This window comes from Anomaloglossus baeobatrachus, chromosome 3 (genome assembly GCF_048569485.1).
Source record: "Anomaloglossus baeobatrachus isolate aAnoBae1 chromosome 3, aAnoBae1.hap1, whole genome shotgun sequence".
Taxonomy (NCBI): domain Eukaryota; kingdom Metazoa; phylum Chordata; class Amphibia; order Anura; family Aromobatidae; genus Anomaloglossus; species Anomaloglossus baeobatrachus.
In genome coordinates, this window is record NC_134355.1 from 351,289,532 (window position 1) to 351,306,617 (window position 17,086).

The window sequence follows — 17,086 nt, forward strand, 5'->3', positions numbered from 1 at the left end:
GTGTTATGGAAGAGGTTTATAGATGATGTTTTTATGATCTGGCATGGTGATTCTTCCTCCCTGAATATGTTCTTTCAACAGATCAATACATACAGGACAGGCTTAACCTTCACTATACACCATGACCCACATTCAATCAGCTTCCTGGACACTTTGGTACAACTCTCCCCCAGTGGCCTGATCAGTACTGATCTCTATGTGAAATCAACAGACAGAAACAGTCTCCTCCACTTTACTAGCTGTCATCCGGCCCATACTAAAAAAGCTCTCCCCATATCACAACCTAAACGAGTGGCGAGGATTGTGTCTGACCCCGAAAAGCGTGAATTGAGACTCCAGGAAATGGGCTCTAAATTCATGTCGAGGGGCTATCCAGCCCACATAGCCAACAATCGTATATCCCGGTCCAACCCAGCACAGACCAATACATCCCGTCTGGCGTGTGTGAACACTTATCACCCATTCTCGCCATTGATTAAAGGCATCATTGCTAAACATTGGCCATTACTACATACTTCATATCCTACTGTGTCCGAGTTCTCTCAACCTCCCTTGTTCTGCTACAAGAGACCCAAGAATTTAAGAGATAATTTAGTTAGGGCCGATATTGGATCCTCCACCAGAACATCACGTCAAACTTTCTTGGGTACCCCTAAAGTTGCCAATTACCCTTGCCTGCATTGCCTACAATGCAATAATTTAACTCGCGGAGACACATTCACCCATCCACATATGGGCAAAATATTCCACATTCGTGACTACCTGACGTGTGACTCCTCATTTGTGGTATACCTTATAAAATGTCCTTGCGGTCTCGGGTATGTTGGGGAAACCACCCAACATATCCGGGACCGTATCAATAAACACAAATCTACCATTCGTTGCCAACAGGACCTATTACCCATACCACATCACTTTGTGACACATGGACATACTGTGGCCCAACTTAAGTATCAGATCATTAAACATATACCACCTATAAGGAGGGGTGGTAATAGAATTAGGATTCTTAAACAACGCGAAGCCTTCTGGATTCATACATTGAGGACTTTGGAACCCAGTGGGTTAAATAGGGAATATGATGTGATCCACTAGGTCTCTTATGTACATGATTGGTATTTAATCTTACTGTTATAATTCTTATGACTGTTCCCAGCGGTGTATGAGAGATATATAAGGCTGCAATTTTTTCATTAGCTAAAATACATTGTTTTTATTCTCCTAATTCTCTTTTTCTTATACCTAGGTTCCTCATGCCACTTGATTGCACTTCTCTCCAGCACGTCATTCCCTTACAGCTTTCACCCTGTAGGTTTGTATAGTGACACCGGTCTTCACTGCTCCAATAGTGTCCTCACTCTGCGCGTGCGCGGGGTCCCCTGCCCCTCGCGCGCTCGCGAGGCGCGGCGTCACATAGTGGCGGTCATGTGCCCCTACGCGCGCACACCTAGGCCTCACCACACGCCGGCGTGGATGCTGTGCCTTCCGCGCATGCGCGGGATCGGAGCGCCAAGCTCTCGGCGTCCTGCTTCACCGCGCAGGTGCGGGGCATTGCGTCATCACGTCGGCGGTCACATGCGGGCCACAGGTGCGTTCCACTTCGTTAGGAAGTGGATGCCCCCACTACACCATATAAATAGTTCCCTCACCGCTCCAGTCATGTCACCTGACGCTCCACCTGGGAATCCCTATCACACAGGTATGTACTAGATCCCACAGCCCGATTTTCCCACTTGGATATTGTTAACCCTTTCCTCTCCCTTTTCCACCAGAGCCTTTGGCCAGCTCACAATAGTGCACCTTGCACACATTTCCAGCTAGGGAGGTATGTCACACTTTATCTCTTCCTCTTTTCTCCTTGCTGACATTTCTACCTGTGCTCCTTATATTGTCCTCCTTGCTTTCACCACAGCTGCAGCGGTCACATACCCATAGTATATGACTCCTGGTGTCTTATCCAGAAGCGATTCTAACCTCCAATTCATGATACTTACATTATTAATACTCATTAGTGAGGTATGTCATATCTCTATTCACCCTCCACTTCCCATACTGTTCTGACTCTAATTCACCCTCTCATATATGATTGTATTACTTTTGTCTCCGTTATCAGCCATTTCATATGCCCTTTGGGGATCGACTTTAAGACTCCTTGAATACCTATGGTAACTATGACAGTACACCATTTTGTCTCATTTGGGACCTCTATCCCATAGCGTCTATAAATATGCTTGATAAAAGACTATATCTTTCACCTCATATAGGATATAACAGATTTCTTTAAATAAACACCTACTACACTAATACGGAGCCACAGAGGTTCTCCCCTGGCACATAAATAATAGTCCAGACCTACGGTCCCACCTCCTCTACTCAGAAGGTATGCCCACATATGGAGTTCACAACACGCTGTTTTCACATTATAATCCCATTTACTCATTTATGTATAATTTGGTCTTCTAGACGGACTAGGTCCTTTTTTCCATTTCGTCTTATAAACACTTACTAGAGGCCTTGACATTTGGTACTCACCTCTACAGGTATGCCCTTGATGCCCTCTATCCTCTCTCTAAGTAAACTTGGTGACATGTACTAACAGCATCCATTTATTTTAATTTTATTTTTTTGTCTTTATAGCATTATTCTGATATAGGAAATTCCGCATTTACCTGAGATGCCTGGGTGCTTTTTCTGAAAATTTATTCACAATTGACATAGGTATGTCACCCGCTGCCGCTCCTTTTCTCAAATATGATATAGCATATTGTTCTACCCCTAAGGGGGCTACCACTGTGACCATGGGAATTCTTTACATATATCCCTATGGAAAGCTTTTTTTGTTTTTTGTTTTTTGCTTCTGAATTATGTAACGTGTACATTTCCTTTCCTGTAAAATGTTCATGTATCTTGCATTATTTGTGACATTGTATATCTTTTCTTTTCTATATAAAAAATCAGTCCTTGAAGATAACCTTCGGGTTGAAACGTTGGACAATAAAAGAACATATATAAATAAAAAAAAATTTTGAGCACCATATTGGACTCTTTTCATACTTTCCCTAGTGTGCCGGAGTATATATTTGTTATTACAGACAAAGAGACAGACTGACAGGGAAAGAGACAGACAGGGAAAGAGAGGGAAAAAGAGAGACAGGTTAAGAGACAGACAAAAAGACAGACACAGGGAAAGAGACAGACAGGGAAAGACAGGGAAAGAGACAGACAGGGAAAGTGACAGAGATAGACAGACAGGGAAAGAGATAGATAAACAGACAGGGAAATAGACAGAGACAGTCAGAGACAGACAGGGAGACAGACAAAGAGATAGAGAGAGACAGAGAGATATATACAGAGGGGGAGACAGACAGAATGGGAGAGAAACAGAGAGACAGTCACTATCCCGGGCAGCGCCGGGTGCTATGTTGTGAGGCGAAATTTTAACCCCGCGCGTTCCAATTTACCAATCAATTTTGCCCCTATCTACATAATGGGGAAAAAGTGAAACGAAAAGTGTTGGGGGTAAATTGACAGCTGCCAGATGTGAACAAGGGGGACTTAAAGAATGAGAGCGATGGCGCCAAAGAGTATATACCGTTCAATTGCTAAAATGGGGCCCCGACATGGGATACTCACCACACTCGGGGATATGAATACACACACAAAATGCGCCACACACTACCACGTACTTGAACACATATACCACCCTCAGCACACATCTCACCACACATACACCAACCTCGACACATAATCGCCCTAAAGCACACACAAGTCTGGTATTATCCTTCAAAAATAAAAATCTGATTAATAAGCAGCCAAACTACAAGAACAACAAATGTACCATATAGGAAATACGGCAGCTGTCAGTCACATGACCTGTCTACTATGTGTATGTGTGAGCTAATATATACTGTCAAGGGGGAGGGCTTTCTGTTGCCTGGAGATTTATCAGGCTGCCAATAGCAACCAATTACAGCTTAGCTTCTATTTTGCTACAGTTAATTAATCTGAACTCTGATTGGTTAATATAGGCAACAATTTAATAATTACATTTCTATCTATTTGTTTTGTGGTTTTTGTGTGCAGAATACATTTTTGTTAATACATTCTATTTTGTTAACAGCAGTTATTAACCCGGGCGAAGCCGGGTAGTACAGCTAGTTTAATATAAATTGGTGAATGAGTGCTGGTGTCCGGTTTTATTATAAATATTTCTTTTGGGCCATTTGCAACTAATGGATTAGTAATGGGGGTGTCTGCTAAACACTCATCCATTACTAATACCAGGGTTTGATGTGATCTGTCAATTCACAGCTGGCCTCAAGCCTATAAATTACACCATATACATCTAATAGATGCGCCACTTATGGGGCAACTGCGGGTTGCTATTTTTAGGCTGGTAAGGGCCAAATAACCATGGCCCTTCCCATCCTAATAATATCAGCTCCCAGTTGTCTGCTGTCCCTTGGCTGGTTTTGAAAAACTGGAGGGACACCAGGCCATTTTTTTTAAATTATTTTTTCAAATAGTTTAAAAAATCAGAGTGGGATCCCCTCTATTTTACAAAACCAGCCAAAGTACAGCTGATAGCTGAGGGTTGCAGTCCATGTCTGATGCTCTACCTGTGCTGGTTATGAAAATTAGGGGGAACTTCACGTCTTTTATTTTTTTATTTTTATTTTTTTTAAATATATATTTATTTATTCTGCTGAATTGCTGTACAAGTTATCTATCTATCATTTCTCTATTATTTTTCTAGTGTTGCACATCTTTTACACTTAAAAATCTATTGATTTCAGTATCATCCATTTTTTTCCAGTACGTGTCACACGGATGCTATCTGTGATGTCCGTATTTGACCCATGCTGATGGGAAAAAAACTGACTTGCCTCTGTGAGAATCACCCGGACACACAGTTCTCTCACGGTCCCTGTGAAAATACAGGTGTGAGGATCTCTATTGACTTTAATTAGTATGCCTGTGAACGTGGTCTTGGTACCTGCGAAAACGGACACCACACATCCCAAAGACATGGAGGTGTGAAGGTTGCCTGAGGGACAGTATAAATTTACTGTAGTAACCCTGTCTACTACAATTTTTTTTAATGAATCAAGTCAGGGTTAGTGTCAGATTAGCTGATAGGTCTAGATTAGACAGTAAAAATACACTGTAGTAATCGCCATCTGCTACCTAGTTTCCAAAATGGGGTCACTTGTGGGGGATTTCCACTATTTAGGCACAACAGGGCCTCTCTAAATGTGACGTGGAGTCCGCTAATGATTCCAGCCAATTTTGACCTCAAAGAGTCAAATGGCACTCCTTCCCTTCCGAGCCCTGCCATGCGCCCAAACAGTGGTCTTCCATGACATATGGGGTATCAGCGTACTCAGGAGAAACAGCACAACAAATATTGGGGTTCATTTTCTATTACCCTTATGCAAATTAAAAAAAATGGGGTTAAAGCAACATTTTTGTGTTAAATTTTATTTTTCATTTTCCCGGCTCAACGTCATAAATTTCTGTGACACACCTCATTATTCAAAGTGCTCACCACACATCTCAATAAATTCCATGGGGGGAGGATCTAGTTTTTTAAATTGAGTCATTTGTGGGGGGGCTCCACTTGTTAGGCACCTCAGGGGCTCTCCAAATGTTACATAGAGTCCGCTAATGATTCCAGTCTTCAAAAAGTGAAATGGTGCTCCTTCCCTTCCGAGTTCTGCCGTGCACCCAAACAGTGATTTTCCACCACATATTGAGTATCAGCGTACTCAAAAGAAACTGCACATCAAATTTTGGTGACCACTTTCTAGTGTTACCCTTGTGAAAATGAAAAAATGGGGTTAAAGCAATATTTTTGGTGCTAAAAATTTATTTTTTAATTTTCATGGCTCAATGTCAACAAATTCTGTGAAGCACCTGGGGGCTCAAAATACTCACCACACATCTCGATAAATTACTTGGGGAATCTAGTTTCCCAAATGGGGTCACTTGTGGGAGGTTTCTACTGTTTAGCCACATCAGTAGCTTTGTAAACGTGACATGGAGTCTACTAACGATTCCAGCCAACCTTGTGTTGAAAAAGTCAAATGGTGGTCTTTCCCTTCTGAGCCCTGCCATGCACCCAAACAGTGGGTTTCAACCAAAAATGGGGTGCCAGCGAATTTAGAAAAAATTCCTCAACACATTGTACTGTGCAATTTCTACTGTTACCCTTGTGAAAATGACAAATTTGGGGCTAAAAGAACATTTGTTGGAAAAAGTAAAATTTTCTTTTTGTCCTGCCACATTGCTTTTGTTCCTATGAAGCAAGAGAGGGTAAATAAACTTGATGGATATGGTTTTGAGCAGTTTGAGGGGTGCAGTTTTTAGAATGTTGGCACTTTTTATGTTCTGTCATATATGCTTCTCAAAGTCACTTCAAATGTGATGTGGTCTGTAATTGTTTTGTAAATTTTGCTTGAAAAATGAGAGATGGCTGATATAATTTTAACCCTTCTAACTTCCTAACAAGAAAAAATTATGTTTGAAAAATAGTGGTTATGTAAAGTAGACATGTGGAAAACGTTATTTATTAACTATAAACTAACTTGTGTGACATAGCTGTCTGGCTTAAAGGGAAGGTGTTGTAAAAAAAAATAACTTAAACAATGTAAAGTAATAATGTTTTAATGTTTTGTTTAAATATTATTTGTTTTTAATTGAGAAAATCTAAAAATATTTTTAAAAGTTTGATATTTACCACTCTTAAACACAAGGGGGAGCAGTTGCTGAAATCCTATTGTAGAACTACTGTAGAACTAGCTCACATTACAACTGCAGTAAAAGTGGGTGGAATCTGCTCTCACGTTTGTGATGTCACTTCCCCCTCCCATTCTGGGTGTTTCCAAAAGGATAAGGGAAGATAAAGTTTTTGGACACAGTACAGAGCCATGTTGTTGGAGAGTGAAAAGCGATCCTAATGTCTAAAGTATCATTGAGGACCGCTGGCATAGCATGTATACTACGCTCCGCTCTACACCGCACTTCGCTATATACCGCACTCCGCTGTATAACGTGCCCAGCTGTATACTGCGCTCTGCTGTATACCGTGCCCTGCTGTATACCGTGGTCCTCAGTATACCACGCTCCTCAGCATACCACGCTCCTCAGTATACCATGCCACACTATATACCTCACTCCGCAGTATACTGCGCCCCGCTGTATTTCGCGCTCAGCTGTATACATGCTCCTCAGTATACCGCGCTCTGCTGTATTCCGTGCACAGCTTTATATTGCGCTCCGGTGTATTCCGCACTTCGCTGTATACCGCGCTCCACTGTCTTCCGCTGTATACTGCGCTCCTCAGTATACTGTGCTCCACTGAGCTGAGGAGGGGAGGTCCGAGATGAGCACATGAGAGCAGGAGAGCGGTTGGGGTGAGGGGCGGCGGCGGGGAAAGGGTAGCAGCGGTGGGGGGAGGGTAGCAGTGGCAGCCCGGCGCCGGTACTCACACATCCGAACGGGTGACGGGGGAAAGTGCAGCACACAGTATACGCTGTGAGATCCACAAAGATGGCGGTGATCTCCAGGGGGCGTGTCCAGCTCACAACAGAAGCAGTGTCAGTGTTAGAGAATAGGGTCACAGCCAGACAACTGTCTCTTATGCACAGGAGCTGCCGCATTTGAAGTAACTGCCGTTACACACAGCAAATCCAAGATGGCAGCCCCCAGTGTTTCAGTAAAACTAGAATTAAATAAAAACTAAATAAAGTGAATTTAATATTGCATTAAAAATACTTGATTTCATAATCCCTATTATTAATACAAAAATAAAAAAACAAAACGAGACACCTTACCTTTAAGGCCATTCAAAGTTTAAAAATTGTGACATTTTCAAAATTTTCTTGAAATTTCCCAGTTTTTCATAAATAAATGCAAAAAATATCATCCTAAATTTACCATTGTCATGAAGTACAATATGTCACCAAAAAAAAATTCTCAGAATCATTGGGATATATTGAAGTGTTCCAGAGCTATTAAGTCATAAAGTGACACTGGGCAGAATTGAAAAAAATTGGCCTGGTCATGAAGTTGACGACAGGCTGGGGGGTGACGAGGTTAAAGGTAACCTGTCAGGTGCAATATGCACTCAGAACCTCGAGCAGTTTTGGGGGCATATTGCTAATTCCTGCCCAACCGTCCCTGTATATAGTAGCATAAATAAAGGCATCTTTAGAAAAAGTATTTCTAAAGATCTTTTATTTTATACTAATGAGCACGGAGACTAGTCCCAAGAATGTTATATTCCCCGACTAGCCGCCCTCTTAGCATGTTGGTATGCCCACAGGGGTGTACTAATATGCTATTCAAATTCAGCCTCGTCAGCGGTAATGCGCGTACCTGTGTTCGCTGTGACTGCACTTCTGAATGCCTGGCACCTCCAATCATGGGCAGTAGACCTCTCTGAAGCCGGGGACACGTACACCCAGCTTCATATTGCGCATGACTGAAAGTGCCCGGCATTCAGAAGCGCAGTCACAGCAAACACAGGTACCCGCGTCACTGCTGGTGATGCTGAATTGAATAGCATGTTAGTACGCCCCTGTGGGCGGGCTAACATCCTAAGAGGTTGGCTAGTCGGGGGATTTAACGCCCTTAGGACTGATCCCCGTGCTCATTAGCATAAAATAAAAGATATTTAGACATACTTTTTCCCTTAGATCCCTTTATCTACGCTAGTGTATAAAGGGACAGGTAGGTAGGGATTAGCAATATGCACCCAGAACTGAAATCATTTTTGCATAGACGCGACATTTTGATTGCCTGTTATTGCATTTTAATGCAATGTTGCAGTGACCAAAAACATAATTTTGGCATTTTTAATTTTTTTCTTGTTATGCCCTGTACCAATCAATCTGATCACAGGAAATACGTCATGGTAGCATCAGGGGTCATCAGCTGATTCCGCGCTACCATCACAACACATTGGAACCCCATGATCACGTCACAAGGCTGCCGATGGCAGCGGGGAACCGTGCGATCCCCTTCTAAGTGGTAAGCAGGCACGGTGGGCACCTTTTAGCCACACATGTCTGTTGATCCGATCAGCAGACACGAGTGGGGATTACTGCGGACTCTCCGCCGGAGCCCGCGGTAAGCGGGGGACACGATCTAGGACGTATATATACGTTAAAGGTTGTGAATTGGTTAATGGTAGAAAATTCACAAATTTTTAAATCGCAGCATCCCTTCACCAACACCGTTAAAAACGCTTAAAGAAGTAAATATGTTTCGGACGTAAGTCCTTAACCATTGCAATCTTTTTCCTCCTTCTTCCTGAAGTACTTTTGTTTTTGTTCCCATTTTTCTAGAGCTGAACTCAAAGATCTAAGACTTTTTCTATGTACACAAAAGACCTCTTTTCAAATATTGTTAACAAATTGTCTAAATCTGTGTTAGTGAGCACTTCTTCTTTGCCAAGATAATCTATCCACCTCACAGGTGTGGCATATCAAGATGACAACTATACAACATGATTATTGCACTAGCCACTATAAAATGTGCAGTTTTGCAGTATTGGGGGCAGGGCTGCCATCAGGAATTTCAGAGCCCCATATTGGCAAAATTAGCGGGCCCCATTGAGACTCCACTCCAGCTCCGCCTCCACACCTCAAAGCTTCTACAGTGTAACACTCACTCTTGGAAAAACTCCAGTTCTGAACTACGCCCACACCAATCACATGTTTAGGCTGGGGCCACACGGGGACTACTGCGATCCACTTGCATGACACTCGGCTCATGCTGGCAGTACAGCAGAGCTGAGTGTCATGCGTGTGTCCTTGCTACTGAGGTCTGTTCGTGCGAGCAGACCTCAGCTGCGGGGGGCGGGCCGGCACTCAGGAGGGGAGGGAGGGATTTCTCTCCCTCTCTCCTGCGTAGTTGGCTATTGTCATTCTCGCACTGCACTAACGGTACACCGGTGTACCGCGAGTGCAGTGCGATTTTTCTCTCGCCCCATTCACTTGAATGGGTGCGAGAGAAAGAGTCTCAGCTTACAATCGCAGCATGCTGCGATTGTTTTCTCAGTCCGATTAGGGCTGAGAAAATAATCGCTCATGTGTGCTGACACACAGACTAGAATTGGTCCGAGGGGAATGCGATGTTTTATCGCACTCCACTCGCACTGTTTTTCTCGCCGTGTGGCTTAGGCCTAATAGTATGGCTGGGAGGACTCGGACTGTAAAAGTCCGGATCCACGCAGTTTCAGTTTCCTGGGTGCCGGACCCGGGATTCTGGGTGTTTGATCCGGATCTGACACTCGAGAAACTAAAAGGAAAAATAAAGACTTACTTACCCAGGCTCCGCCCCGGCTGTACGCTTCTCCCGTGCTGCTGTACGCTGCTCCTGTGGCCTTCCTGGGCCACTCATTTAATATACACGGCTTTCCCTGCCCACCAGCCGGCCTGACCTCTGTGATTGGTTGCAGTCAGACGCGCCCCCAGCCTGTGTGACAACGTCTGCTTGCAGTCATAGGTGGCGGTAGCAGTGGCCGTGCTCCTCTTTTCGCGGTGGCCGACATATTCTCAGGGCAGCAGGCGGCTTCTCAGTATCACGATGACGGTGATTCCCCTGTGCTTCCTCTACAAGCGCTCTGGCTTATGGCGGATGAATACACACGAGGTGCTCGAAGCGCTGTACAGAAACCCCCGCCTCCATTCGGAGACCAGAAATCTAAGGTGTTATGTACAAGACACGTTCCTGGCGTGTGAAAGCAAAAGGATCTCCAGCTGAAAAGCGAACTGAGGTAAAAAAAAAAACCAAGGCTATGGAAGGTCTAGGTGCCAGAGCTAAAGTGAAGGACACAGCACAAAGAGAGGATGAGGCAGAATACTCCAGTGCTGCTGAACAGCCCAGTGCTGCTGAACCACTTGAAAGGACTTTACCTGAGAGCATTGCTGAGCTGATGAAATGGCTGGCTCTGCAGCAAGTCCAAGCTGACAGAAGACAAGAAGAGGAAACCAGGAGACATCATGAGGAATTGCGACGTCAGGATGAACGATGGAGGGAATTGTTCCAGATGCTAAAACAGGAACAGCGAGCATCTCCCCCTTCTCGTGCTCCACCTGCAATGGAGTCGCCTTGGAAAGACCCTCATATGACAAAACTTACTCCACAAGATGATGTTGAAGCATATTTAACCACATTTGAGAGAATCGCAAGCACCTGTCAGTGGCCTAAGGAGCAATGGGTGGTGAGACTAGCACCATATCTTACTGGACAAGCCCAGCTTGCATATAGCCACATGAATATACAGGATGCCAAGAACTATGATATGGTGTCAGAAGTGGGATTACTTTTGAGTATTGCTCCAAGTACTCATAATGCAAATCTCTGGTGTTATATAGGGACTGGTGCAAGGGATTGTGGGAGTTTTCCATGTGTATAAAAGGTTGCAATTAACAGCAATCTGTGTGGATAATGTTTTCTGTTTTGTGGAGCTGTAACAGCCTATATACCAGACCAATATTTTTGCCAGGTGATATTTCTCTTTTGCTGGAAGACAGATTCTTGTGTTAAAATAAACGCCTTTGGAAAAAATATTTGCATCTAACGGACTCTTAACATCCCATGCTTCACATTGCAGCTCATTCATTTTCTGGAGCTCACAGCCAGCAGTCATGTTCTATGGCGCTCGCTGTGAGATTCAGATGTAAGAGAGGTGGAATCGCCATGGGACCTCATGTGGATTACATCAGACCTGCAGGGTGTTGGGGTTAATAAAGTGGTGAAAGAGGGTGTTTTTTTGTATTTCGGTGTTTGTGTTTATTTACTTTCATTTACAGATTAATGATGGGGTGTCTCATAGACGCTGTTAATCTAGGGTTTAGTAGCAGCTGTGGGCTGTTATTAACCTCTCATTACCCCGATTGCCACCGCACCAGGGCATTCGGGAAGAGCTAGGTAAAGTGCCGGACTTGTTACATCTAATAGATGCGACAATTCCGGGTGGCTGGAGGCTGAAATTTTTAGGCTGGGTCTCTCTAGCCTGAGAATACCAGCCCCCAGCTGTGGGGCTTTATCTTGAATGGGTATCAAAATAGGGGGAACCGCACGTCTTTTTTTTTTTTTTTAAATAAAACTCATGAAATAGGCTTGGACAGAAATGAAGGTACCCTTAACTTAATATTTTGCTGCACAACCTTTTGAGGCAATCACTGCAATCAAACGATTCCTGTAAATGTCAATGAGACTTCTGCACCTCTCGACAAGTATTTTGGCCCACTCCTCAAGAGCAAACGGTTCCAGTTGTCTCATGTTTGAAGGTTGCCTTTTCCAGATGGTATGTTTCAGCTCTTTCTAAAGATGCTCAATAGTATTTAGGTCAGGGTTCATAGACGGCCATTTCAGAATAGTCCAATGTTTTCCTCTTAGCCATTCTTGGGTGTTTTTAGCTGTGTGTTTTGGGTCATTATCCTGTTGCAAGACCCATGACCCATGACACAAGGCAGCACATTTCTCTCTAGAATTCCTCGATAGTCTTGAGATTTCATTGTACCCTGCACAGACTCAAGACACCCTGTGCCAGATGCAGTAAAGCAGCCCCAGAACATAACAGAGCCTCATCCATGTTTCACAGTAGGGACAGTTCTTTTGTTGATATGCTTCATTTTTCTGCCTGTGAACATAGAGATGATGTGCCTTGTCAAAAAGTTCCATTTTTGTCTCATCTGTCCATAGGACATTTTCCCAGCTTTGAGAATGGTCAACATGTAGTTTAGCAAATTCCAGTCTAGCTTTTTTTATGTTGTTTTTTTTTCAACAATGGTGCCTCCTTGGTCGTCTCCCATGAAGTCCACTTTGGCTCAAACAACGATGGAAGTTGCGATCTGACACTGATGTTCCTTGAGCTTGAAGTTCATCTTTAATCTCTTTAAACGTTTTTCTGGGCTCTTTTGTTACCATTCGTATTATCCGTCTCTTTGTTCTGTTCATCAATTTTTCCTCTGTCACCACATCCAGGGAGGTTGGCTACAGTCCCATGGATCTTAAATTTCTGAATAATATTGTAAGCCGTGTACCGGTGTGGGCTCTTCAGGATACAGTGAAGTCACGAACGGGAAATAAACGGCCCCAAAACTAGATCAACTAACGAAAGTACTTTACTACATTTTGGATACGAATGCAATCAAAACAGGGGAAGACATTCAGGGAAAGGCCAATAACACTCAGCGAAGAGGCTGAGACCCTTGTGCTATACAGCGTGGCTCCTTACAATATGAGTCAACTAAAATATATACACTATACGTTATCTACAGGCATGACTGGATATTCCAACCGACAACTACCTATTAATACTCTTAAACATGAAAAATATTGGATGGGGGTGAATTACAAGCCGCCAGTGTTATAGCACAACAGTTTACAAACTTAAGATAAATTTACTCTAACCCCTAGTTGACTATTCCCCTGCCCCAATATAAATATAGTGCACATTAATGGAGAATCCTTCCCAAGATTCACCTTGAATGACCAAACAACTTACTATATACAATGGCTGATTAGCGTAGAGAATGAAAAGCAAATAAATAACACATATATTGTTCAACACAAGCTTTCCCCTAGATGAGCCCAATTATGGCCTAAAGTCCGTGATAGGCCTTTCCAATCTGCAGGTGTGAGGTTGTTGTGGTCCACACAGAAGCCTCAATGGCGAAGACTTAGATGATGTAGTCATGGAAACGATGGTCCCAAATGATGATTGTGCAGTAACTGCGGCCTGACAGGGTTATTATGTCTATCTAAACTAATTACAGGCACTGATTCAGACTCAAATATTCTGGGGCCAAACTGAGTTGAGGTGTTTGCACGGTTACTCACTGCGATAGCGCAGTGAGCCTCAGTTATGTTACTGACTCGGGTCTGCTCTGGTCAATGTCTGAAGTACACAGTCAGATGAGAGGCCTCTCCAATAGTTAAGTAATACTGCTGGTAACTGTCTTATTTCCTTAGCAACGTCCTATCAACTCCACAACAGTGTCCTTTCAGCAATCTTCTCCCATCTGGTAAGGATTCGGATATGGACAGGGTCAGCTCCACTCTGTCACAGCTCTGGTCAAGATGATAGATTTCTACTCGCAAATATTATCGCTTCTGCACGTCCTCTGTCTCTGAGATCATTCACTACCAACTGTCAACTGCTCCCAAGATGGCCGCCACTTTACTTCCTGTGATGTACCTTTTCATCAGCTTGTAGCTCCGCCCCATCTGAGCTACCTATTGCAGTCTTTCCTCTGTGCTGAGAAACAGCGACCTCTTGTGGTTGAATGACATTTTAGTCTCTTGTAAAGTATTATCACATCATTACTGTTAGTAAACAGGTGGTAAAGTTACATACACTGTTCACATTTATGAGACATAAATATAAATATCTAAACCATGCTTGTGAGGTGATACAGGGGCTTGCCATGCACATCTTTAACCAGGTACATATTTATGGCCATGAACAATGGTAGCTGTTTCACTATCTCACAATATCTGAAGCTGTAGTTACAGGAACATCAAGCTATTTGGAGATGGTCTTATAACATTTACCTTTAACATGCTCGTCTATAATTTTTTTTCTACTCTCCTGAGACAACTCTTTCCTTCACTTCCACTGGTCCATGTTGAGTGTGGTACACATCATGTCACGAAACAGCACAGTGAGTATCTGTAGCCCTATATACAGGCCCACTGACTGATTACAATACCTGTGATGCTAATTAGTGGACACACCTTGATTTAACATGTCCCTTTTGTCACACTATTTTCAGGGTACCATCTTTTCTGTCCAGGCCTATTTCATAAGTTTTATTTATTATTTTTTTTTTAAATTCTGTGGAAGCAGAAAAGCAATGTTTGACTTTTTTCATTTGTTCATTTTCATAGATTTTTTTTATTATTACTTTTGTCAGATTCAAGTTATTTCTGTGACCATTGTGGGTTTTTCTTTCATTAACCAAGGGTTACCAACAATTTTGACCACGTGTGTGTACCTATGTGTGCCTGGGCTTCATTTATATCGGCACTGTCTGGCAGAGCTCTTGATGTGTGAGGGGGCGCTGCTGTCTGGCATGTACTGTATCTATGTGTGCCTGGGCTCCATGTATACGGCACTGGCAGAGCTTCTTGTATGTGAGGGAGCACTACTGCCTGGTATATATCTATGTGTGCCTGAGCTCCATGTATACCGGCACTGTCAGAGCTCCTGATGTGTGAGGGGGCGCTGCTGCCCGGTATATATCTATGTGTTCCTGGGCTCCATGTATACGGCACAGGCAGAGCTCCTGGTGTGTGAGGGGGCACTGCTGCCAGGCATATACCTGTGTGTGCCTGAGCTCCATATATACCGTGACTGGCATAGCTCCTGGTGTGTGAGGGCGCACTGCTGCCAGGCATATATCTATGAGTGCCTGGGCTCCATGTATACGGCACAGGCAGAGCTCCTGGTGTGTGAGGGGGCGTTGCTGCCAGGCATATACCTATGTGTGCATGGGCTCCATGTATACGGCACTGGCAGAGCTCCTGGTGTATGAGGGGGCGTTGCTGCCAGGCATATTATACCTATGTGTCTGGGCTTCATGCATACCGTCACTGGCAGAGCTTCTGATGTGAGGGGGCGCTGCTGCCCGGTATATACCTGTGTGCCTGGGCTCCATGTATACGGCACAGGTAGAGCTTCTGGTGTGTGAGGGGGCGCTGCTGCCAGGCATATTATACCTATGTATGCTCCTACAAAAGACCTCCATAGAAATATTCATACTTTGTATGAATATTTCCATGGAGGTCTTTTGTAGGAGCATACTTGTGTTTGGTGACTCTTCATAATATATGTCTGAATATGGACCTAGGGATTCATTTTCTTTTGTATATTATACCTATGTGTCTGGGCTTCCTGTATACCGTCACTGGCAGAGCTCTTGGTGTATGAGGGGGCGCTGCTGCCCGGTATATACCTATGTGTGCCTGGGCTCCATATATACCGTGACTGGCAGAGCTCTTGGTGTGTGAGGGGGCGCTGCTGCCCGGTATATACCTATGTGTGCCTGGGCTCCATATATACCGTGACTGGCAGAGCTCTTGGTGTGTGAGGGGGCGCTGCTGCCCGGTATATACCTATGTGTGCCTGGGCTCCATATATACCGTGACTGGCAGAGCTCTTGGTGTATGAGGGGGCGCTGCTGCCCGGTATATACCTATGTGTGCCTGGGCTCCATATATACCGTGACTGGCAGAGCTCTTGGTGTGTGAGGGGGCGCTGCTGCCCGGTATATACCTATGTGTGCCTGGGCTCCATATATACCGTGACTGGCAGAGCTCTTGGTGTATGAGGGGGCGCTGCTGCCCGGTATATACCTATGTGTGCCTGGGCTCCATATATACCGTGACTGGCAGAGCTCCTGGTGTGTGAGGGGGCGCTGCTGCCCGGTATATACCTATGTGTGCCTGGGCTCCATATATACCGTGACTGGCAGAGCTCCTGGTGTGTGAGGGGGCGCTGCTGCCCGGTATATACCTATGTGTGCCTGGGCTCCATATATACCGTGACTGGCAGAGCTCCTGGTGTATGAGGGGGCGCTGCTGCCCGGTATATACCTATGTGTGCCTGGGCTCCATATATACCGTGACTGGCAGAGCTCTTGGTGTGTGAGGGGGCGCTGCTGCCCGGTATATAGCTATGTGTGCCTGCGCTCCATATACACCGTGACTGGCAGAGCTCCTGGTGTGTGAGGGGGCGCTGCTGCCCGGTATATACCTATGTGTGCCTGGGCTCCATATATACCGTGACTGGCAGAGCTCCTGGTGTGTGAGGGGGCGCTGCTGCCCGGTATATAGCTATATGCCGGCTTTTGCTGTATGCAAGCTCCGGGTTCTCACTGTGGCCATATTGCACATGCTGCTGAGGTAAATTAGCTGCAGGACTGCTCCCCATGGCGGCCGGAGAAGTTTCCTTGCCAGGCATCCAGCTGTGCCTTCACTTTCTGTTACGCAGGAGCCAATGGCGAGGTGGCGGGCGTGGTGTGCGGCGGGCCGGCCCTCAGTGCAGCTGCTGACAGGGAGCTCATCC

General features: G+C 44.6%; 1 long non-coding RNA gene across 1 annotated transcript; it reads left to right on the top strand.

Moving 5' to 3' along the window:
- Positions 1 to 1,659: 1,659 nt before the first annotated feature.
- Positions 1,660 to 2,716, top strand: LOC142295285 (uncharacterized). Its single transcript, XR_012751408.1, has 3 exons — positions 1,660 to 1,699; positions 1,773 to 1,825; positions 2,638 to 2,716. It is a non-coding gene; the product is annotated as an uncharacterized LOC142295285 (long non-coding RNA).
- The last annotated feature ends 14,370 nt before the right edge of the window (positions 2,717 to 17,086 follow it).